Here is a 25,054-nt window from a genome sequence, read left to right as displayed (position 1 = left end):
GTTGAGTGACGATTTTCCAAATAACCTCCCAACAGTGCTGCGACCCTCAAACCTGGCCTTTAAGGATTGGAAAAACGATGCCAGTTTGTCGCTTTTATCCAAATTCAGTCGGGAAGACTTCATTGCTTCATTTGAAAATGTTTTCTCATAAAGAAGACAAAATGGAAGCTGTACGTTAGAAGGAGATGGAATGAATCCCAATTTTAGGTATTTCGTCGAATATTGGCGACACTTCCTCTTCTTGGCCATGTTGAAAGGTCCTCGAAATGAAAGGCACTACCTGCAAATTAAATTTTCGACTGCACTGGAACACTAGAAAAACACACGTGGACATCGATAAACCTAGTTTCAACAGTTACGTTGACATTACAGATGACGTCACAGGGGACAGCCACTCAGCATGCGATGTTTCGAAAGAAGTGCTCCCCCCTCCATCACTGCCCATTCTGGCCAATGGCGCACCACAGTATGGGTAGAGGCTGCTGCGCAACATGCATGAAGATAAGCAATGCATATTCACATATGTATAGCGTTCTGTACTGAAGGTAGCTGGAGGAACATTTGAAAACACAATTCAATCCACTAATAGCGAGCGATCTGATGTTTTTGTGCGACAGATATACAGCGATTCACTGTACGAAAAAGTCTCAAAAGTGTCCCCAAAATGTCTCGCTCCATCGCCCCCATATCGCCCCCTTTTCATTCCATTGTCCCCCTGAAAAATTAAATCGCCCCCTGGGGGGGCGATATCGCCCAGGTTAAGAACCACTGGTTTAGGCAAGTGTGCCTGTTCATACCACCGAGACTAAGAGGCAGCAGATCTCTGGGGTTTCCTGCAAAATGTCTCCATCAAAAAGGAAGAAAAGCAAATAATGAAGAGTGAATGCTGTTGTATTATTACTTTTTTTCTCCTGCTCTGTCAGACTGTCTAAATATTTTGGCACAAGAAGGAAAGAAAAAACTGCAGAAGGAAAGAAAAAAAACTGCAGAAACCTGCTAAAAATTCATAATTGCAATGCCTCACCCCAGAAGCTGCCTTGCTTATCAGAAAGGACATCAGCTATCATTGTGCATTCAGTGTCCTTTCTTTTATATCTGGGAAAGATGGAGCCATTTATGTTTTCTTTACAATGACATCTTACAATAGTAAAAATGACAATAACCAGGCTTCTGAAACAATGAGGCAGGTTCCTTAAGTAGGTGTTTAAACGATATTAATTTTTCTTCTCCGCTAAACTTGGTTAATTCTTGAAATTGTGTGAGCAAACTTTTTACTCATTTAGCAGCTCTGATTATGTGACAGATGTAGAGCTCTTTCTACACCAGTGCTTTGCAACTCAGCTCAGCTTTAAGGTGTATGGACTTCAACTTGCAATATTCACTGGGTTGGCTGAGGAATTTTGGGAACTGGAGTCCACATATTTTAAAATCGTTGAGAAACATTGCTTTACACCATATTTGTTCGGGGTTTGGGAGTAAGGAAGAGATTTTTCTAGGAATGTTAGTGCCATATCCTTGTTTTTCCTTTAGAATAGAATAAAGACTCATCCATATGCACCTTGATTTACACATAGAAAAAAATTGCACAGTTGTCCCTATGTGAAAAACCACAAGGCTCCTTCAGAATAACCCTGAGAGAGATGGGCTTGAGCACCATCCCCTCTGACACATCTTTCTGTTGACTTCTTAACAGAGCTAGTTTTTTAGACTGTGTATATTTTAAACGTGCCATTAATGTGATATAAACAGAAACAACAACAACAACCAGATTGGGTCCAAGGCCTAAATAAAATCACTGCCCCTAATAATAGAAAATACCCCTAAGCAACTCATCTTAAGATTCCAAACTAAAAAGAATGGCCTCTGTGGGGCAGAGGGGTTGCAATAGTCCACTGGGATATTGGAGGCCTGCTACCTATATTCAAGCATGAGCAGCCATAGAGTAGAATCTAATTGTTCCAAGCAAAAAAATCAACTTACCTAGTTTAGGCCACTTTGCAATTGGCTTCACTCTGCAGGCCTTAAAAGCAAATATCCTGAAGAAACATTGAAGATCAAAAAAGAATCACATCTTTCTCTTTTATTTTCAAAGTAGCCAGAATACTGTATATCTCAGCGTAGGTGTAAACTGTAGCATTTTCCTTATTGGCATTGCAACAAAGAGAGATGTACTTACTTTCCTCTAATGCTACAAATTATTCAGGATGGGTTATATTAGAAAAATAGCATAGGTGGAAGGGATTTTTTTTTTTTAAATTCCCTTGTACCAACGAGTTCAGTATGTCATTTTTATTGCTATTAAAATAAACAGAAATGAGAGAACATGTAATAAATTTCCAGTGTCTCATATAGCTGAGCCCAAAGAAAATTATGAAATTTGGAAAGAAAAAAGGTTTAAGTTTTAGCGTGATCTTTTATTACTTATCGAATAAAATAGAAACATTTTTCATATTTACCTGTTAAAGTCTGGGAGGGTTCTGAACAAGGCCAATTATTATTGTGTCTAAGTTTTAGAAGAGAATATTCTCAGTTTTTTATTGGCAATATTTGAGTAATATTTTATTCAAGGGTTTGCATATTTAATTTATTACTGTAGCTATTACCAATCCATTCTGGTATGTTTGGGAAAGGCAATACGTGTCAGTTGTGTCATTAACACAGCAGGGATAAGAACAGATGTTTGATGACAAATTCTCTTGGCATTCAGAACAGCAACCTTGTGAATAATACTTGTAATGTACTTTGCATTGTTCCAATTTTATATCACACTATTCGTTACTTTGATGATCAAGGAAATCATTCTTGTGACTTGGGCAACTATTACAAGATTTCTAAATACAGGGAGATAGAGAGGACAAACATGGAGAACTCATGTTCAACATTACTTTTTATTAGATCCATCTGCATAATGGATGGATCTTTATACTATTACAAAAGTATTGGGAGAGCAAGAACTTTGCAATAGTGGTGAATATCTGTCGGATGAAGGTGAATTCTTTGAGCTTCTGAACATTTCATTACCAAGCTCGGTAACATTTTCAGCGAAGTTTAGGGCAGGGGTCCCCAACCCCCAGTCCGTGGACCGGTACCAGGCTGCGGCATGCCAGCAACAAGCAAAGCCCCATCCGTGGAATGCAGGCAGTACACAAAACAACGCCCCCTCCGGTCCACAGAAAAACCTTTCTCCACGGAACCGGTCCCTGGTGCCCAAAAGGTTGAGGATCTCTGGTTTAGGGGATGTCAGTGTTCTTCTGTTTATAGAACAGAGCAAGAACTTTTCCTGAAGACCCAGCAAGTACATTGTCAATGTAAACCAAGTCCAGATCTAGCACTTCATCTGCATTTAATTATAGCAACAATTAAGTGATTAAGATTTACACCTTTCCTCCTACAGAGAAAATGCTTCAGCTTTCCAGCTCCGAATCCAAAACACTGAAACTCAAAAGGCTGACAGTATGTAGCTCCCATACATACTGAAAACTGAAATCTATTTGCCTCCTTTATCCTCTGCTATATGCTTGGGTCCTCTTGGCTCATATTTTTAGTGCATGAAAAACAGTCTCCCCCCCCTATGTTATGACAGCAAAATGATGTACAGCTAATGTAGGCCATAAGGGTTAGAAGGATAATTACCTCATCTTGATGGCTGGCAGACATCAAATACTTTTCCAGACATTTAACAGAGCTACCAATTAATCTAAGTCCTTGCCACCCCCTGGAACCTCAGGAGCTTCAGCCACAAAGACCTGACAGAATGAGTGTCAGAAGTCTGGCACTTTCTTTCCAGGGGCAGAAGGCCCTTCTCCCTTCCTCTCCACTTCACAGGAAGGGAGCCCATTTCTGTCAATATAATAAAAAACAACGAAGGTGTGCATAGGACCAGTTTCTTTTTGGCAACACAGGAAATGCAGAAGTCACCCTGTCAAAACGAAGGGAGAAGATTGCAAAGAGCAATTATTCTTAACATGGAGAAGATCTACAGTATAGGATTACCTGGTACGGTCAAATGGCACTGACAATTGTCCAGCCAGGATGGAGCAATACTGCAGAAACACCCATTCTAAAGAATGATAGGAATTTCATAAATTCCTACTATAATGCCTTCCTTTTTGCTCTCCTATATTCACAATAAGATAATAATTGTCTGCTAACATTGTCCAAACATACCAGATTCTCCCGTTCTAACTCAAGAACCTCAGACAATATTCCAAGTCTTGCCTTTATGCATGAATGCTCTATCTTTCCATGCCTATGGGGCCATCATTTTAAAGAACCAAGGGCCACAGCATTTGGGTTGAGAGAGATGGCACAAAATAAGCAGGCACTATTTTCCTCCTGAAGGATCATATATTTTCTATCCTGTGTTCCATTCAATATGAATGTATGGTCCTGAATAATGTACTGTATCTCCTAAATTGGGAGATATGGCAGGTGGTTGTTTGTTTTTTGTTTGTATTATTCTTTATTGTTGTCACAAGACAATCAATGCAGTCCCTCCCAAAAATACTCAATCTTGATTTTGCATTAAGCAAGTAACAAGATCTAAAGTTTAATGCATTTCATGAAACCCCTCTGACTCAAATGTGAGGTTCCTGTTTAGACTGCAGATTGCAGATTTTTCAGTGTGCTGCAGATTTTCCATGCTATACATTCAATCTCAAATTACAGTTAAAGCAAATTCTTTATCATCCAGTACTTCTACATTTTCTTTCTGTCAGAAATTCAGAGAAACCTTCATCTTCGTCTCTCCCTCTCTTTTTCTCTCCAAACTAAAAAAACAGATAGAATTCCACTCATTAGAAACTCAGGACATGAAAAAAAATTAAAACTTAATTTAAAAGTTAGCAAAAAAAATTTTTTTTAACTAAAATGGTTTGTACCTATAATCAGAGTGGGTATCAGGCAAGCCTTGCAGGAAAGCTAAATGAATATAAATGAAAAAGAGTCATTTGGACCTTGTTAGATTTTGGACTTCTACTTCTGAGTGCACTTATTTTGTTCTGTATTCTTAATTACAGAAAAGGTCCAAGATAATGAAATGACTATGTTTTTCAGATTCATATAAATAGGCTTCTCAGAGTTTTATTTTCTTAGTAAACCTGCTGATGATGATCAGCAATTGCTCTTTTAGGCCACAGGTAGGCAACCTTGACCCTTTATGACCTCTGGACTTCAACTTCCAGAATTCCTGAGCCAGCCAGCAGTTGGGTTTTTTTTTTGTCTGCTAATGCTGGCTCAGGAATTCTGGGAATTGAAGTCCACAGGTCATAAAGGGGGTGTGGCTGCCCACGTCTGCTCTAGGCTCTGCTGGAGCATGAAGAAAACACACCTTCCCTTCTTCACTCTGTCCAGAGTTACAATTCTGTCGAGTAATCTGTACAGCATCAAAGAACTTTAGGGAGAAAGGGGGCTGCATAATTTATATGCACTTTCTATTCATTGTAATGAAAGAGCATACGTGTTCTGGCTCTTGATAATCAGTTAGGAGACAAAAAAAGACATCCTCAGATATATAATTCCACCATATAACAAAATGCTTACAGAACATTCTAAGAATCATTGACAATGATTATTATGTCCTGAATTCACAAAACAAAGCAACACCTTACTAAGCAAGGAAAAATGTAGCACAAAAACCTTAAGCACTTTCTAACTGATCTCAATGCACAGAACTGCTTAGATATATCAAATGCAATTTCCAGCATAACCCTATGCTCTTCCCCATACCTAGTACAAACCAAATTAAGGCAAATAGCAAATTAATTTATATTCAGAGTAGAAATCAGCTTCTCCTGGCACCTAACCTTCTTTTTTGTTTAAGTGGTTGGGTATATTCACATAATATGCTTAATCCTCAAGTGATGTAAATGTTTGGTTCTCTCATACATCTTCTCACTCATCTAGTAATTGCCTGGAGATGCCTGACTTGTTAACTTAGCATTGAGGTGTTTGCTACTTAAAACGTGTTCTGTGTCAGCAATTACAAATGCAAGAGGTCACATGTATATAAAAGGTCTTTATGGCAGCTATAAATCTCACTGCAGTGCAGGAGTGCAATTACTACTTCGGAAGGTGAGATTCTGGGCAGACAAATTCAAAATCCATGAATCAGAGCTGAGTGTTATCTTGTACCTAGTCAAAGGTCAGATAGGGAATCAGAAGCAGCACCAATTCAGGAAATCATGTCCCTGATTGAAAAATTTATTTGCCAGCAGATATAGGACTGCCAAGTCTTTCTTTTATAGAATTGATTCAGACACACCTCCTTTCAAGAAGCCTCATTGAAAGTTTTTGTTCTATTCACTTGATCCTTCCTGTGCGTGGGGAGACAGAGGATCTTTTCCTGACGAGGTTCCAGGTCAGATGATCAGTCTGCTGTTGTGCTTCTCCAATAACAAGCAGATTACCTGTGATATCCAGTTTGGAGTCTGACTCATTAGATATCACAATATTACTGGACTGCTATGCCTTTTTTAAAAATGTGCTTCTCACTATGTGCAAGTACAGCATCTCTCTGCTATACATCAAAAGAGCATAACCTTTTAGATATCATTGTGTGACCTTGAAAAGGATGCTATTGGTTTAAGACTCACATTGACCTGAATGAGTGGATTCTTTAAAATAGTGCTATTTTCCCCCCAGGATTCCTTTTTAATAAATAGCCAAAAGAGGTGGGCTCAGACTAAAGCAACATTATCAGTTAAGTGTTTTATACTTAAGTACTGCCACTAAGTATTTACAGCTGTTGTCCTGCTTCTGGTTCCAATTAAACACTCACACAGTTGCTATGGAAATTAGCCAAAGACCAAAAGATAACAGCAGTCAAGGAATGCAAGCAAAACAGAATCTCTGAAAGAGACTTGCCTGATTGGATTTTCTTTAATAGGAGCACACACAAAAGAATAGTCCAAGTCCAGTCCAGAGTTCCAAGATCCAGGTCAGAGTTGTCAGCCAATCCAGAAACCAGAATTTCACAAGCAGAATCTAAACATGGGTATCACTCCAGAGTCAGAGATCAGATGGTTAATTCCAACAGGGGATCATGTATCGGGGCTACCTCTTAAATTTATGCTGCAGCCAGTTGCTCCTTAGCTATTTACTTCTTTGTTTGGCAAAGAACCTCATAGAAAGTCTTCGCTCTCCTCTCCTCTCTCCTTGGCAAGTGTGGGCATGGATGGAAGGCCTTATGTCAGGCATGTCAAACTCGTGACGTCACGTGACATCACGTGACGTATTGGGACTTTTCCCCCATTTGCGGCAATGGAGTGGGCGCGGTCTCGGTATGATGCATCTGGCCCGTGGGCCGGCAGTTTGACATGCCTGCCTTATGTCATCTTCATCTGACTTTCCAGCTGCATTAGTAGTATCTGTATTTGACCAGCTTCATGTGATTGTGTCTCTTAAGTCTGCCATTCCACATGTCACTGGAGCAGCTTCTTCACATTCAGAGTTGTCTTCTTGTGACAGATATGGGGAATAGGTTTTAGTATCCCATATTTTATGCAAACAATAGCAGGGAGCTATTAGTCTCTCTGTCTTAGTTACTGAAGATCCCCGGACTATGCATTCACAGAACATTCACTTTCTCCTCAGGTTTGCATATCTGGGAATAGTGGCACCTCAGTACTCAACTGCTTCAAAACATGTTGAATTTAGTACTCAACGCATTTTGATGTGAAAATGTTGTCCCGGTACTCATAGTTTCTTTGGTATTCAGTGTGCTGCAAAAGGAAGAAGGAGACAGCCCCAGAGGGCAGGCAGGAAGTTGGCCATGCTCGGAAGGTTGCTGACATAGGGAAAAGGACAGACAGAAAGTACTTCTTGGCCAAAACAAAGGGTCACATGTTAAGTTCTTTGTTTGGCATTTGTAGTTTTTAAAATTCAACATGCCTCCTGAAACCAATTAACATCGAGTACCAAGATACCACTGTAACAATATATTCAAAGATTAATTCATTATAGTTTTATGGCAGGTTTACAGAATGCAATACCCACCTTTTTTTGGCAGAATTTCCCACAACAGTTTCTCTAACCTGTTACAATACATTTAGAGATCACTAGTTGGGTGAAGGGACAAGTAAACTTTTGATCTAAAAATATTAATGGCTTCCAATTAACACTACCTAATTCTTATGATAATTCCATAGAGAATGCTTCTTGCACTGTCTATGCATCTCTGTGATAATTATCTGAAATATTGGAAATTCAAGCACACTTAGGGGGTGAAAACTAAATGAAATGTACGGTATTAACTTTTTCAAACAAATTTGATTGATTTAAGTATTAATTTTAAATATTTAAATATCACAATGTTCCAACAATAATCTAAAAATAACAAACAATAAAACAAGTATGATCTTTTAAAACAATAAATATCATAATATAATAACTTTCCATAAGCTGACATCATTGAACAAACAAACAAAAACAGGTGAAAAGCACTGCCACCATTGAAAAAAGATTAAAGAGTATTTTTAAAATTACATAGAAGAAGATTATTTTTAAATTGATTTGGTTAATATGCTTCTCTGAGATGTGTTTTTCTCCAATGCTCAAAGCCAAGTCTAATCATAATGAGTAAAATTTAATTCAGAGTTTCCTGCCATTTTGATGTGGGAAACATATGAATATTGTATGCAATTGTGATCATAAACTTAATGGAATCCTAAAAAGCAAAAAAACCCAAACCCCAAATCCTCCAGTTTTCAATTAAATTCCACCACACTCCCAACTTTGGTCTTATCTACATTACATCAACAATTTGCTTATAGGTGTCCTGTCTTCCCAAAATTATTAAATATACTCCTGAATTAAAGGATGCCATGGCCTGTTTAGAACCTTCCTTCCAGTCAAAGGAAATATTCCTAACAGCTAGAATCAGGCCAAAATGATAACTAGTCTAGCTAATTTGGTTGTATATAATAGAGAAGTAAATGTGGTCTAGTAGATAAGACTTCAGGCTAGAAAGCAGGAGATGGTGAATTCACGTCCTCCCTTAGCCATCAAAACCAACTGGGTAACCTTGGGCCAGTCACTCTCAGCCCAACGCAGGGTGGTTGTTGTGAGGAAAATATGAGGAGGAAGGGGGGGTTGAATATGTTTGAAATATTTGCAAAAATAATGAAGGCGGGATAAAAATAATAATCCTGAGTGTGATGGTTATTGCAACAGGCTCAAAGGCCAGGATAGCACAGCTAAGTTTATCATTGTTAGAATTCCATTAAGGACTATCTCTGGAGCCATGCTATTGTCTAGCTCAGTGTTTCTCAACCTTGACAATTTTAAGGCATGTGGACTTCAACTCCCAGAATTCCACAGCCAGCATTGCTGGCTGTGGAATTCTGGGAGTTGAAGTCCACATGCCTTAAAATTGTCAAGGTTGAGCTGGAAAGCAAAGCCAACATTTGAAAAATGGACCCTCCTTCCCAGGCAAAGATACAAGGGATATATACTGGTTGTGAAGAATGATATCCATCTTGCTTATTATTGTTGGTGCAATCAAGGAATAAATAAATAAATTCTGAAAGGCTATTCATGTAAGACACAGATGTTGTTCCACAGAACAGTTCCATCTATCATTACAAATGGAAGATGCAATTAAAATGCAGGATTGAACAAGCTGTTTAAACAAGGAGCTTAAAGGTACAGTCCAATTTATACTAACGTTGCTGCATTCAGTGATCATATTGAGACATTTTAGCCCTATGACACAATTGTTTTTGGCAGTAGTAAATACTGTCCCTGAATTTGCTACTAGATACTCTTTGCAGACCTTACCAACATTCTGTTTTGTGTAGCTAATCCTGTATCTTAACTCTAATTATTTGGTTTATCCCTTCATGAACTCATTCTTCAACACGCTATTGGAAATGCCTATTTAATTCTAATCAATCTCATTTCCCCTCCATTAATGCTCATAGGACCTCATCACAAAAGTTCAGAGTTATTTTTATTCGCTAATTTTGGTTCCTAGACATCTAAAGCAGAGATTTTTCAGATATTAGCATGCTGTGGAAACCATTAATTAAAAAAAAATCTAGAATCCCTGACCAAGAGGCAAGGCTCTAATAACAGAAATTTGGACATGTTTGAGTACAAATCTCCCCCTTTAATCTCTCACTGAATCCTATCATGTTTTTGTGGAACCTTAGGGTCCATTGAATACAATTTTTAAAAAAAACATGATTTGATTCCTTTCAGCTAAAGTATAAAAACTCACCATCTCATCTTAGAAAGACAGCTTTTTATATGAAAAAACCCACCCTTCCAATGGCTTTCATCTTCACTCTGACATCAGAAAATCTGTCCTTATACTTTCAATTTTATAGTTCAGCTGTAAAACATGATGTCTGGAAATTTTTAACACCATTGTTCTTCCTTTCCACTCATCCCCACATAAAGCACTCTACTCTACTTCAGGAGTTCTTTCTTTTGATAGTACTTCAGCACTGCATCTTATCCTTGAGAAAGTGCATACAGAATGAAAAACAATCACTTTATCCAGACAGGTTTATAAAAACAATGATTGAAACAAAAGTGACAGTAATATTTATTTAAATTCCACAGTGCAACAATGTGTAACGTGGCATGTTAAAAAGCATAATAACAGATTGGCATCTTGTACACGATTTCAGATAGGGGAAGTATGAATCCTGGTCCCATCGTAATTCTCAGCCTGCAATGCCATTAATTGTGGTACAGTATCCTTCTGAACAAGGGGATGTGGTGGCCTAGGAGTTTAAGGTGCTGGCTGCCCACTGGAAGATTTGCAGTTTGAGACCCAAATACTCATGGGGTGAGCTTCCTGCCCCAGCTCCTGTCAACCTAGGAGTTTGAAAGCATGCAAATGCAAGTAGATAAATAGGTGGGAAGGTAACAACATTCCCTGTGCCTTGCTATATAGTTACGTCAGCACATGACCATGGAACTATCTTTAGATAATGCTGTCTTTCTGAGCTAGGAAAAGGAGATGAGCATTACCCCCTAGAGTCAGACATAACTGGACAGGGGAAACCTTTACCTTTATCCTTTTGAAATAGCTATGAATGTTGGGGGGTGGAGGGGCTGTTATGCATAGGTTCTCCTCCTTCCTGAGTAGTTGATTCTACCCAGTCCAGGGCGGAGGGATCAAACCCTCAAGTGCTCCACTGGAGAGTGTTGCACAGCTTAGCATTTTCCCTACAACATTTACATGAAGCCATTAGGTGAGATTATCCCACAGCATAAGTTGGGATATTATCAATATGCCAAAGAAATCCAGTTATATTGGCTGGATATGCAGCCAATGCAGCAGAGCTTTTGTATCTTTGCCCAAAGGCAAACAGAGTCTGGATGGGGAGAAACTGGCTTAGGCTGAACCTTAGCAAGATTGAGTGGTGTGGAATCCAATCTCAACTGATTCTTTACATAGGTTTCTGGCTATCTCTAGCAACGGATGAGGCTATAAGGAGAACTAGTTCACAATCTGGGGATCCTAGAAGACCAAGGGGAGGCTATGCAAGAACTTGTACAAAGTCTTTGCACAATTATATTTTGTGCACCAATTATTACTGTTCCTGAAACGGGTTTGTATGTATGTCCCTGTCATCTCACATCTGGACTATTACAACTTACTCTAATCAGCCTGCTCCTAAAAGACCTTTAGGAGCATGCAGCTGTTTAAAATGCAACATCCAAATCATATGGGCATGCCTAAGTTTGTCTAGGTGACAAACTTTACTGTAAAAACAGCAATGGCTGTTACCAGGTGTATTGTAATTCAAGAAGATGAAGTTACCTCTGAAACCCTGTATGTGTCTCAGAGTTCAGGTGTCTCCAAAGCTAGCTACTCTGGGATGTTTAGGCTCCCACCCTTGGCCACGCCTTCTCCACCTCTCGCCTCATGCCTCCACCCATTTACCACCAGTGTTCCTCCTTGGCTGGCCCTCCCAAGCCCATTCTCCCTGACCAATGGGCCCCTTGCCCTCCGCCCTATGCCCTTCGGCCTGGCCCTTTTGCCAAGGCACCCTTTGTCCCGGGCCTTTGGCTGCACAGGACAATCGGGTGGGTGGCAGGCAGAAGCCATGATGCTACAGGGGGGCAATGTGCGATGGGCAATCGCAGGGGATCGGAGAAGCTGTGCCAGCACTGCCATTCACTTGCACTCCCACCACAATCACTGAAGCTGTGCTGGCCCTGCCGTTCTCCTGCACACACACACCGCAATCGGAAAAGTTGCACCAGCACCGTTCACCTGCTGCCCCACAACACAGCCCATGCAATCGCCCATCACATGTTGGCCCCCTACAGCACCATGGCTTCTGCCTGCCTCCCACCCGATTGGCAGCCAAAGGCCTGGACAAAAGGTGCCTTGGCGAAAGGGCCAAGCTGAAGGACACAAGGCAAGGGGCCCATTGGCCAGGGAGAATAGTGGGAGAGGGCCAGCTGATGAGGAACACTGGCAGCAAATGGAGACAGGAGATGGGAGGCGGAGGAGGTGTGGCCAAGGTTCGGAGTCTTATGGTCCTAGACCCTCTGGGAGGAATCTGTCTGCCCAGTAAGATTGGGGAAAATAGGTAGGTTAAGGCTTTAAAGGTTTTTTTGATTTTATAATGGTTGAAGTATCATAATTGATAAGTAATTGAAGTTGTAAACTTTATTAAGGGTTTAAATGATTTTTTATAGGGCTAGATTGATGAAATGTTAGAATATACTTTTTAGAAATTGAAATGCACTTACATTATTACTATAAACATGATAATCATGTTTTAATAGAGAGGAAGAGTTACTGGTGATACCTGCTGAATTGATATAGACTTTGGTGTATTTGAATTACTTAAATGTATAATTTTTTTATTAATGTGGAGGAGATGGATTGTTTATAAATAGAGTTTGTGGAGTTAGAGATATTAATATTTGTTTACCTATATTTGAATATTAGCCTGGGATTTGGTTTGGGAAGTCCAGGGGGGTGGGATATAATATAATATTGTGTAATACTTGTGATGTTTTTTTCTTTTTTGGAAAACAATAAAAATTTTATATTGAAAAAAAAAAAAAGAATCGTACAACCAAAGGAATGTGGTTATCAGGTTTCTCATGGTTGAATATCCTTGGTGATGGTCCTCCCTCTCCTGAAGCAGCCTTTCCCAGGCCATAAAGTCAGCCCTGTCCCTGTTAACTTTCCTTACAGCAGTTAAGACCTGGCTTTTTGGAGGACTTTGAGGGAAGAAGCGGAAGGACGGTTCTTCTGCAGAGGGTGTAGATGGAGTGAGGTTAAGATTGGTTCTGCTTATTTTGATTTTTTATTATTTTTAATCTTGTGGAGGTTAAAAAATGTAGGAATTCAAGCCACTCAGAATACACACTGGAGTGGCATAGAAATCTATGGAAATAAATTAATAAATAATCCATCAGGCTGGTAGTATACACAGGTAGTCCTTGACTTATGATCACAGGTAGTGAGTCCATCAAGTTAAGTGGTCTGGAGAAAGGCCACTGACTGGGATAACAAATCAGTTGTAAAGAAAAGAAACTGGATAAGGTTTCAGAGATAGCATCAAACAAAGCAGTATGAAAAAGGAAAAGTTTGAATGGGTAGCTATTATAAAAAGGGAACATCAAGGGAGAGCAAGGGAAAAAAGGACAGAAAAATACTGCTACACTGCAAATCACAACTAGAAGAAGCCTGGGTATCCATTTAATTGATATATAGTACTTTCATAATAAACTGTGAAGACACATGCTATAAAAATATGCAGAAAAGCTAAGTAGGATAATAATGCCTCCACCATATCATTCTTCAATTCCCTAATTTTCTTTCCTACTCTTGGCCCACAAGCCATGTATTTAGAATTCTTTTTAATGAGCCAGCAGGGATAGGCAGGCTGAAAGCTAAACAGCCTTGAAATATCAAGTAATCTAATGCCTGATTAAAATTCAAAATCAGGGATTTGCAAGAAGCCTCTTTCTAAAGCAATTCCTTCTCTGCCAACAAGGTGCTTTTTGTCACTTTTACTCAGCTTTCTCTGGGTGATAGCTGAGTTCAACAGATAACTTTTGATGGAAATGGTAGGAAGCCTTCCAATAAAATAAGCTTAAGAACAAATATACAAGAAAGACAGTGCTTAGCTGCTAAGACATATGGTATACAGAGAGACTCCGTGCACAAAGGAGAGGGGAAATTCTACAGTAGGTTGCAGGAACCTGAAGATTTCAGCTCCTTTCATGCAACCCCACAAAGGATTTTCCCTCCATGCATGGAAGGGAGCTGAAATCCTTCAGCTGGCTGCAGGAATGTTTGAAAATGAAAGGTCTGCCTGCTGGGAGGATTTCAGCTGTGTGTGAAGCTTAAACCCTCTGCCAAGCAGCCTTTTGCTCTCAAAGGTCTGCCTGCTGGGAAGATTTCAGCTCCATACAGAGCTAAAATCCTTCAGCAGGCAGGAATTTCCTCCAGCCACTTAATGACATGGGAAATTGCTTAATGACTGCAACCGGGAATACCAGGTGGGTCTCTTGCTTAACAACTGCTTGCTCAACAACTGAGATTGCAATCTAATTGTGATCGGAAGTCAAGGACTACCTGTGTGTACCATTTGTTGCTTCTCTTCTACCACTGCATTTTGCACAGTGGAAATGGGAGCAAGAATATTGTCAGTCATTGGACATTTCTTTTATGTCTCCCCTGGTTATATTGATAACCTTTTAGAAATAAGTAAGAAAAAGCAAACTAGAATAACAAATTAGCAAACTTAATAGTCTATATAATAAAATTAGTTTATCATCTAATTAGCAAAAGCCCATACACTTATTTTTCTTGAAGGCCTGGTCTGAAAGAAGACTACATGGGTTATTAATTTAGCCAGGAAATAAGAGTCTAGATTTGGCTAAGGTCACTTAGATAATTTTATAGATAATCTCCAATGTCCAAAACCAGTGTTCCCAATATTTTAACTATCTCCAAGGTATTTTTATATTGTACTTTACATTTGTTTTTTAAAAATCAATCAGTATACAAATATTTATCTAGATGCCAAGTTCTATTAAAAATAAAGATTTTGAAGGAATCCTATTTTACATCAAGCCTGCCCATTAAAGAAACACATTGTACTAAAGTTATCTATATTTTTGGAATTTTCCTTTGATTTCTCTGTTATTTGCTATAACAGAGAAATCAAAAGGATCTGAAGAACAAGAGGTCTTTAGTTGGTTTTTATTGTGGGTCACAGAAGCTAGATCCAGTTTAGGCATCTCTTCCATTACCTTAAAATAATCAACACTAGTTAGTGTTGGGGGAGGGAATTGAGTCTAGCACCCCTGACATGCCAAGTGTCACAAAGCCTATAACAACTACAGAAAGTTACTGAGTGAGCTCATCCATTGGTTTGGGGTTAGGTATCATCAGTATGCTAATAATACCTAGCAGTACATCTCAGCCTTATTTGTCGAAGTAATACTGCCAATGACCTTTCCCAGTGTTTTACGGTTGTGAGGATTTAGATGAAACGAAACAGAATCAACGCAGCCCTGGTAAGACTGAATGGCTGTGATTATTTGCCCCTCTGGATCCAGAAATTATTTATCTTTAGTCCTACTCTACTCAGGGATGAAATACTGTTTTATTTATATTTATTTGTTTGTTTAATAAAACCAATTCATATAGCCGCCTATCTCACAAACAAGTGACCCTGGATGGTGTACAATAGAGCTAAAGGCAATTAATAGAAACTAAAGACATTAAAAATTATAGAAACCAAACTAAAAGAATAATAGATGAAGGGATGTTAAAGATAGCAGAGCAACATCATTAGTTCATTTGTCCCCTTGGGTCCTCAGGTCTGTTGGCATATCCAGGTGTTGAGGGACCTCTGGAAGCTCAACAGTCATGAGGCCAAGCTCACCTCAGGTATGTTTGGGGATCTTCATAGATGTGCAGCTCCTGCTTAGATAGCAAGTGGCAACTGTGACCAAGAAGACCTTTGCACTGATTCATCTTGTGCCTCAGTTGCTCTCTTTGCTGGACTAGAAGGCCCTTTGGATTGGTCACCCTGCCTATTGCAATACACTCTACATGAGGCTGTCCCTGAAAATCATTTGACAGCTGTGCAGATTGCAGTGGCATGGGTAGTTATGAGCATAATATCTTTACTATGAGCCCTGCGCTGGTTACTGGTGGGTCTCCAGATGCAATTCAAGATGCCGGTTAGTATCCTTAAAGCCCTTCATGGCATAAGGCTAATTGAGAAAAGTAGTTCCCATACTGCCTGCACATCCTATTCCAGGGGTGTCAAACTCAATTTCATTGAGGGCCACATCAGCATTGCAATTGCCCTCGCGGGGGGTGGCCAGGGTGGGGGTGGCCAGCTCTACATCGTTCGCGTCAAGGGTGCCTGTGGAGGCCTGGGCAGGAGTGGGATAGATCTGAGGGTCTCCGGCAGAAGGGGGTGGGACCAGGGCAAGTGCCAAGGCATGGTCCACTGGAGGAGCCTCACTGTTCCTCTCAGGCCATGCAGGGGCAGGCTGGATGGTGGCACAGGGCTGCCCGGAGCCCTGGGCAGCAGAGGTCAAACGCCCAGCCTGGCCCTCGAGCACCTGCGGCACCAAGCCGTTTCCAGATGGCCTTGTGGAGCTAAGATTGAATATGTTTCAGGATAGATGGCCACCACAAAATTGTACATTGGCTCCCGGCCAACCTGGGCCAGGGCCAAGGCACCAGGGGCCATTTCCTCACTGTTTCCAGGATGGCTTTGCGGGCCACATGAAACCATTTCACGGGCCGCATCCGGCCCCTGCGCCTTGTGTTTGACATGTCTGTCCTATTCAATCTGACAGAGCCAGTCTATCACTAAAACAGTATCATTTGATGGGATCCAGGAAGAAAGTCTTCTCTGTTGCTGCTCTTGCCTCCTCTGAGATCCAATGGCCCCTGGATCTGTCACTGAACCATACCTTTAATTAGCAGCCAAATATTTGCTTGGACAAGTTAGTCTCTTCCAATTTGCTTACCTCAACTAGTTTATCGTTTTCTTGTTTTGCCTTAACAAGACACTTAATATCTGTTAGATCAGGGGTCCCCAACCCCCAGTCCGTGGACTGGTACTGGGCCATGGCATGCCAGCAACCGATCCGCACAAACAAGCAAAGCCCCATCTTCAGGATGCAGGCAGCACACAAAACCATGCCCCCTCTGGTCCGCGGAAAAACCTCTCTCCACGTAACCGGTCCCTGGTGCCCAAAAGGTTGGGGACCTCTGTGTTATATACTAAAAACATAGCCAATCCTTGCTAATATGTTACCTTTTCTTACAGGTATATAAACTGTACTGCTATTTCCTATTTTCCCAAATCTAAGCAAGAGGCAGAGGGGAGATTGAAGAGTTATAAAAGCTGCCCAACAAAGGCAACACCCTTGTGAATTGTTTCACAATGGCATATCCTTCCTGCTGCTTCCTGCACCCGCCGCAGTCATAAGAAAAGGAACTTTCCTAAGGAAGTATTTGAAATTATTCAATTAAGCTTTGTTAATTGCTTCTATTCCAGGTCTCTTGTTCATTCCTTCCTAGATATCCAACCTGCAGCTGCTTAAGTCAGCAATACCCTCAGCCTTACCTTATTTAATAAATAAATAAATAAACCTAGGACCTGTTTTCTTCTTTCAGCTCCTGGGCCAATTTGAAAGGAATGGTCCTTTAGAGCAGGGGTCTTCAAACTTGGCCCTTTTATGACTTGTGGACTTCAACTCCCAGAATTCCTCAGCCAGCATGCCTGGCTGAGGAATTCTGGGAGTTGAAGTCCACAAGTTTGAAGACCCCTGTTTTAAAGGGTTGGATATATAGAAGTGTATTTTTGGTTCTTTTTCATTACTAGCATCTTCTGCTATTTATAGTTAATTGTTGTTTTTGTATGTTTTCAATATGGTATGCCATTCAGAGTAATTTCTGATTTGGGTGACCTTACAAGCCTAATAAAAAAAATCTATTTATTTGTTTTGCACTTTTCTGTTTCTTGCTGGGGTTTTTTAATTGTTGTAAGCCACCCAGAATACTTGCTTGAGATGAGATATAAATTGAACAATTGAATAAATTAAATAATCACTCTTTCTTCATGCATGTTACGACACAAAAAAACTACAAGGATAAAACTAATCAAGCAAAGCATATTACATAGATGCAGCTGCTAGGTTTTAAAATAATTTGGCTAAGCTTGCATGGATTCTGTCTCTATCCTGCTGTGTGAAGGCTCTTTCTGGTGGTTATTTTCCTTCCAATTTTGTGTCATTGAACTGCCCTTCCTGTTTGCTTCCCTAACTCTTCCATCCAATTGAACTGGAATCTACTGAGTTGGGTTTTAAATAACACCTTTTAAATGAGTCATGATTAAAACCCAGTGAACGCAATTTTCAGTTCCATTGCTTTACAGCTCAGTTCTGCAAACATTTGTTTGAATAGACTTATTCAGAGGTAAGCAATTACCCTGCCTTACCTAAGACTAACTGGCTTGGGGTATATAGTCTCCTGGCATTTTGGTATACTTTTTAAAAACTATTTCTATTAGATTTTATGGATAGGCAAATGGCTTATTTTGGCTCTCAGTTACCAAAGGAAAAAACAACAAAAACCCACAAATCCCAACTAAAATTTACGCCAAAAACAATGTTTCCTTCTTTCTAAGCCAAGAACATTTCTTCTGATATACTATGGTACATAGAGTTGTTAAATTCTTCAGTGCTGACTTTTTTAGTGGTTCAAACATGAAACCATATCCATCTGCCAACATTCTGTACCCGCTGTCAGTCTACTCAACACAGCCTGTCAAAATCAGTTCTGCCCACAAAGCAAGCTTAGTACAGAGAGAGGCAGGGGTTTCAGGCTTCCCAGCTGATCATGATTTCATTATAGACACAAATTCTGACATATACCATTATTGTCACCATTAATGAGCATTTATCTGGGTCTCTGAAATATGTACAGGCTTTGTACCACGTTTCCTATCCACTATACAATTCTCAGGAGAAGGATACAGTAATAATCATTTTCATAGCACAGTTTAAGGCATTAGGAGTAATTGTAGCCTAATGCAACCAGAATCTTCATTGACAAATCACTAAATGATGGCAGCTTGGCACATAAGAACCACGAAGGAGCATTTTCTGTGAAACCTCTTCCCCCTTTATGAATACTATGAAAAGGTGGCTAATGTCACCCTTGATTACCATAGTACTAAGTTTCCACAATATGCATTGTTCCTAATGGGATGTACTGAATAAATGAAATTCAAATGTGGAATTGGCAAATGTTGTATCTTCACTAGGAAGTCTTCCTCTTCAGCTGTCACCTAAATCTGGTCTTTAATGCAAAGAATGTGGAGTGCACAACACTGTATTTCGTATCCCTGCCCCCACCTCCCCAACTACTTCCAGATGTATAGGATTTATTTGCCTCAGAAGTACAACATTTAGCTAATGAAAAGAGCATTCCCTTTTTCTAGCTTATCCAAAAAGCTTATCCCATTCTTGCATCACATCATATGACAGGGAGGGAAAAACAAAAATACTGGACTGTATAGGCAGACTTTTACCATCCACAGCTAAGGCAAAGCACCATTCAATTTCTTTCTCTTCCCTTGATTTCCTTTTATTTTCCCTAAACAAATCAACCCATTGAGATCCAGCTTGAATTCCTACTGTCTAATGAACCTGGAAAGATTTCCCAAGAGGCGTACCTACAGCAGTGCTAGCACAACCTTACTAATAAGACAGGACTGGTGCTAATAATGATCAGGCTGGTTAAATGTTAATGTGCCCACCCACTAAGCTAAGGAGATAGTAGCATTTCTCAGTCTCAGAAGTAAAGGTGCCTTTAAAAGTATTTGGGGAAAACCCCTGACAATTAATAAATTTATCAATTTACTTCCAATTATAAATTAACTTGCAAATTAAAAATGGCACTGAAAAAAGTGACTTATGACCATTTTTCACACTTACAATCTTTCTAGCATCCCCATGATCATGTGATCAAAATTCAGATGCTTAGCAACTGGTTCATATTTATGACCGTTGCTATGTCCCAAGACCATAATCACCTTTTGCAACTTTTGACAAGCAAAATCAATGGGGAAGCCAGATTCACTTATCAACTGTGTTACCAACTTAACGACTGCAGTGATTCACTTAATAACTGTGGCACTCCCTACATGTGCTTTTTCTCTTTTCTTCCAGAGACATCTTTCTGTCTGGCTCTCCTCTTCAATAAACTGCAACCTTCTTTCTAAAGCAGTCACTATGTTGTTTATTCCCAGCTTGGACTGATCCATGATGAAGACTTTTTCTTCAACACCTCCAACTTATTTGAATGTATAGAGAAGCTGAGAAAGAAATCGATTTTGACTCATGCTGATACATGGAGAAGAGGTCACTTGCTCTTGACTTCTTGCAAAATTAAAATTAAATTATAACATTCATTAAAGTTAAAGTCTTTAACGGTCAATGGATTTAGCAATGAATGACACACTTCATTGGAAGATTTTGCTTTTGAAAAGGTATATCCCAGGTTGTTCACCGTCACATCTAGTTGGTGGGATTCTCAGGTGATGTAGGCGACTGCTACCATATATATGAAGTTAGTTTAAATTGGCCTCTGCTTATCTTGCAGTCTCCAGATGTCTTGAACATTTTCCTCCTATAGTATTTTTTTAAATAAAAGCCTTCTGATGCTGTAAATCTGAATGAGGAACGATCAGTGCCTCATAATGATAGAAATCAGTAACACAGTTGTCCCCTCACTTAGTTTCTACGTGTCACTTTTTTACTTGCAAGTCCTAGGGATCTTTAAAGCATAATAATGGTATAATATAGGTAATCCTTGAATTAATGGCCACAATTGAGACCAGAGTTTCAGCTGTAAGTTGTGGTTGTATAATAATATTGACATAATGTCCCAAACCGAAAAAAAATATGGATATGAGAAGTCACTGCTTCTGCCTGGGTTTCCCCAGTTCCTGCACATCTCTCTCAGTCTCACTTCAGATCAAACCTGAAGCCTCTACAGCAGAGGTCCCCAATCCCCGGTCTGTGGACCGGTACTGGGCCGCAGCATACCAGCAACAGGGCCACATAAACAAGCAAAGCCCCATCTGCGGGATGGAGGCAGCACACAAAACCATGCTCCCTCCGGTCTGCAGAAAAACTTCTCTCTATGTAACCGGTCCCTGGTGCCCAACAGGTTGGGGGCCTCTGCTCTATAGCACAGCAATTTGTGCCTTAGAAATCTAATTTTCAGTTGCCTGCCTGAAAGCATTTCAGAAAGTAGCAGAGATAAGAAATGAGGGCTATTTTGGCTCCCTACTGTGGCAAGTGAGAACAAATAAGCCATAAACCAAAAGCCATAAACGTTAAAAGGATGACAAGAGCTTATATCTTACTGCAACTTTAGCCCTACAAATTAGGGGTTGGAACCGTTTTTTACAAAACTGTGAGGGAGCATTCTCTATACTATTATCAAGCTTGAAAGCTGCTAGTCCAACATACATAGAAATGGAATGAAGAAAAGCTTGAAGAAATAAGAACAACAGAATGAAAGTATACTCATTGCCTAGTATGGAAAGTACAGAATTCTGATTCAGGTTTTAAATGTGTTTTTTTATGGTCCACTTAGTTTACTGGGCAAATCTATTCTAAAGGGAGAATTAAAGGGAAAATAACAAACAAAGCAATGTACTCGTGAAAGAAATTGAATCATAATGTATTGGATGGACTAAAACTGATTGGCTTGTAGAACATGTTAAGCTGCAAATCAGCATTAAGTCACAATGATTGGTTTACATACCATACTAAGCAAACACCAACAATCCACATTATAGCTTCGTACAATGTTAGGTCAGGGAGCTTTGCCCAAAAGTTCCACTCCACTAAAAGGTAAATAGTAAAGAAATTAGTAATTGGCTGTTCTCTAAAGAGAAACACTGACCAGGAAGCAGGACAGGAATACTTAAATACCATGAGACTGCTATAGAATGTAAAATGTAGAAAGCAAAGTTTGCCTACATGCCAATTGGACTCAGAGTATTAGAAAGCAAAGGGCTGCAGAGAGTATGGTTCTTGGTTGCTTGGATCTACAAGCTGCCATGTCTCAGAAGTTATTTTTGTGGGAGGTTCAGAGGAATATTATTTAATCCACCTCTGACCTATTGGAACAAAGAGCTTTTATTTGCTGCAATTCCACCTGGATTACCGTGCTACTGCACAAGTGAAAATATTGTCCTACATTTTTCAGGTCACTGCTTTGAAATCCATTCAAACCTCAACCTAAGAAGCAAACTTCCACCAACTCTATGATTATCATTGCCCCCAACTCTGCACATTTTCAAAAACGAAACAAAAGGCACATAGATTACTTTACAAATAGTCCTGTGCTTATTTTCATTTCTAAATTATCAGCCATCTATTTGGACTGAAGAAACTTCTCACTTGCCCTTCAGGCATGGCTTTCAGGGATGCTTCTTATTTGAAAGTCCTTCAGTAAGGGTATCTTCAATACTTTATTGTGAGAAAAAGGCATCATCCATACTTTTGATTTCTACTTTTATTTACTTGCTGTTCAGGTTGCTATCTCACTCCATGCTATTAATCCCTTAGCCAAAACGTACAATTGGAGAAAGGCTCATCATCTAAAAAGAGCTGCTGCTGTTTGTGATCTGTGTCTACCTCAGAAAAAGAAGTGCCCTTATTTGCCACCAATAGCACTCCTGCAGAATGTCTGCGGGCACTTTGCATTCAGGTAGCAATATAGAAACTGCAGAGAAGACCTCCAGATGTTGATACGTTCTTCATCCTTCACCATGTTAGCTGTTGCTGCCAGGAACTGCAGCTCAGGAATTGCTGGAAAGCCACAAATCCCTTCCCTCCTTCCCTCCAAAAAAGGAAATGACAGGCAGGCAATCTGGTGACAAAAGCTTACACATGTGTGGCCTCAGCCTTAAGTAAATGTCCTTACTTGTTTTGAATATGTGTACAGTACTTTTAAGTAAGTAGTTTTTTGTTATGGTCACAGACGAGCATTACAAATAAATAGCACTAAAACCTAAAATGGAATAAAATAAACTTAAGACAAGATAATATTTAACAATTGATGGAGGATTGTCATGGGCAGTCAAAGTCTGCTTTATTTTGCAGACAGTATAACAAAAATTAGCTGCCTTCAAAGAGATTACAACGGACTGATCTAATAACAGCAATTATACATAAAAGAGATAGGTGTTTTCTGGGTATTTTATCAGGTGAGATCTTATGAGATGGGTTCTTGAGTCCTTATAGAAGGTGTAGTATAGTAGGATGTGAGCTGTAGTTTCGATAGCCCACAGGGCACAATCTCAAGGGCACAATCTCACTTCATATAGGATTTTTTTATATCAGCCCTCCAAGACTGATGTGGGAAGTACACTGCTGCATACTAAAGGGACAGTTATATGGTGTAAATATCTTGCTGCTTTGAAAAAAGGGATTTGACTGCTCAAGGAAATGTTCTTAGGAAGAGCAGACTGATCACATTGGGCTTTCCAGGTCTTTGATAGTGTACTTGTATGTATAGGTAGTCCTTGACTTACGACCACAATTGAGCCCAACATTTTTGTTGTTAAGCGAAACATTTGTTAAGTGAGTTTTGCCTCATTTTATGACTTTTCTTGCCACAATTTTTAAGTGAATTGCTGCAGTTGATAAGTTAGTAATACGGTTGTTAGGTGAATCTGGCTTCCCCACTGACTTTGCTCGTCAAAAGGTTGCATAAGTATGACTGAGTTGCTGAGCATCTGAATTTTTATCACACGATCATGGGGATGCTACAAAGGTCGTAAGTGTGAAAAAACTCTTTTCAGTGCTGTTGTAACTTCAAACAGTCAATAAATGAACAGTTGTAACTCGAGGACTACCTGTATTCTCTTACATTACATTATTTTGTCGGTTCAACTACAATGAAACCAATAACTGCTATTTATACATTTGTCCAGCCCTAATTGGAGAATGGAAACAAATGCCTATGCGATATGCTTATCTGTTCTACATTAAAATGAAGTGGCTGTAAGTGCTTTTATTTGTTTGTGTATTTTGTCAGTTTCCTTGAACATCTAAAATCAATATCAGAATAGCTTGATATAAATGCTCTTCTGAAGGGATCTAATTTTATTACTTGACTAACGTAAACAAACATAGACAAAGACTATCTGCTACTTCTTAAATTCTCTCAGATACAATTCCTGAATTAATTGATCGACTAATTGAATCAAATGTAGGTGTTTGTGGGGAAATGGCATTAACCTCGAGGAGCTTCCAGTGAATATTTACATGGTTTTAAAATGATATTATTTATCTATAATTAGTATTAATATCCTAATTTACCTATGTGAATGTCTAATGCCTGTCAAGAGGAATGTAATAATGAAAGAGGACATTGCTTAACGAAAAATACACAGGACTACTGTTCTCTCATACAGATCCCGACTCTAATTGCTTTGACAGCAGCTTTTGGGCATGATGAAAGCAGAAAGCATATTTGCTACACATTTTTCATATACAGTTCCTATTTTAGCCAAGGCCTTTCATCATCCAAACCTTTCGACTTTATTCCCTTCAAATCTTGTCTTGTAGTTTTTACCAACTTTTACTGTCAGCTGGGAAACTAATGGAGGTCAGATATCCGAGAGCAAAAGGGCGTGAACCCATTGCGAAGCTGACATATTTCTCAACAGTTCTGATAGAAAAAGACTGACAGGGAAGTGCTTGCAAGCTCCACAGCATACCACAGATATTTTTTCCAGCAAAGTTATCCAGAAATAATTAGAAAATCCAGAAATCAAGTTCCAAGGCATAACCAGGAGTTCTCCTTACTACGGACTTTCTAAACCTTAGGCTTGATATTTGTTCTTAGATTTTGCATATTACAGTAGGGAAGATGTTATTTTCACATTAAGAAAACCCTTCTTCCTTCAGTATGCATCATTTATGTCTAGGAATTGCTATTCAACAACCACTTCCATGTAATCTGACGGACTGAAACCACGTTTGATCTTCTCCAAATTCAGGAAAT

At 39.5% G+C, this 25,054-nt stretch overlaps 1 protein-coding gene across 1 annotated transcript in view; it reads right to left on the bottom strand.

Moving 5' to 3' along the window:
• Window positions 1-25,054, bottom strand: part of B4GALNT4 (beta-1,4-N-acetyl-galactosaminyltransferase 4) — a 189,853-nt gene that overhangs the window by 139,210 nt on the left and 25,589 nt on the right. The gene's annotated exons all lie outside the window — the stretch shown is intronic.

Source organism: Protobothrops mucrosquamatus, unplaced genomic scaffold (assembly GCF_001527695.2).
Source record: "Protobothrops mucrosquamatus isolate PMUCROS unplaced genomic scaffold, P.Mucros_1.0 scaffold1049, whole genome shotgun sequence".
Lineage (NCBI taxonomy): Eukaryota > Metazoa > Chordata > Lepidosauria > Squamata > Viperidae > Protobothrops > Protobothrops mucrosquamatus.
The sequence above is the reverse complement of the archived record's forward strand: the minus strand, read 5'-3'. Positions and strand labels throughout refer to the sequence as shown.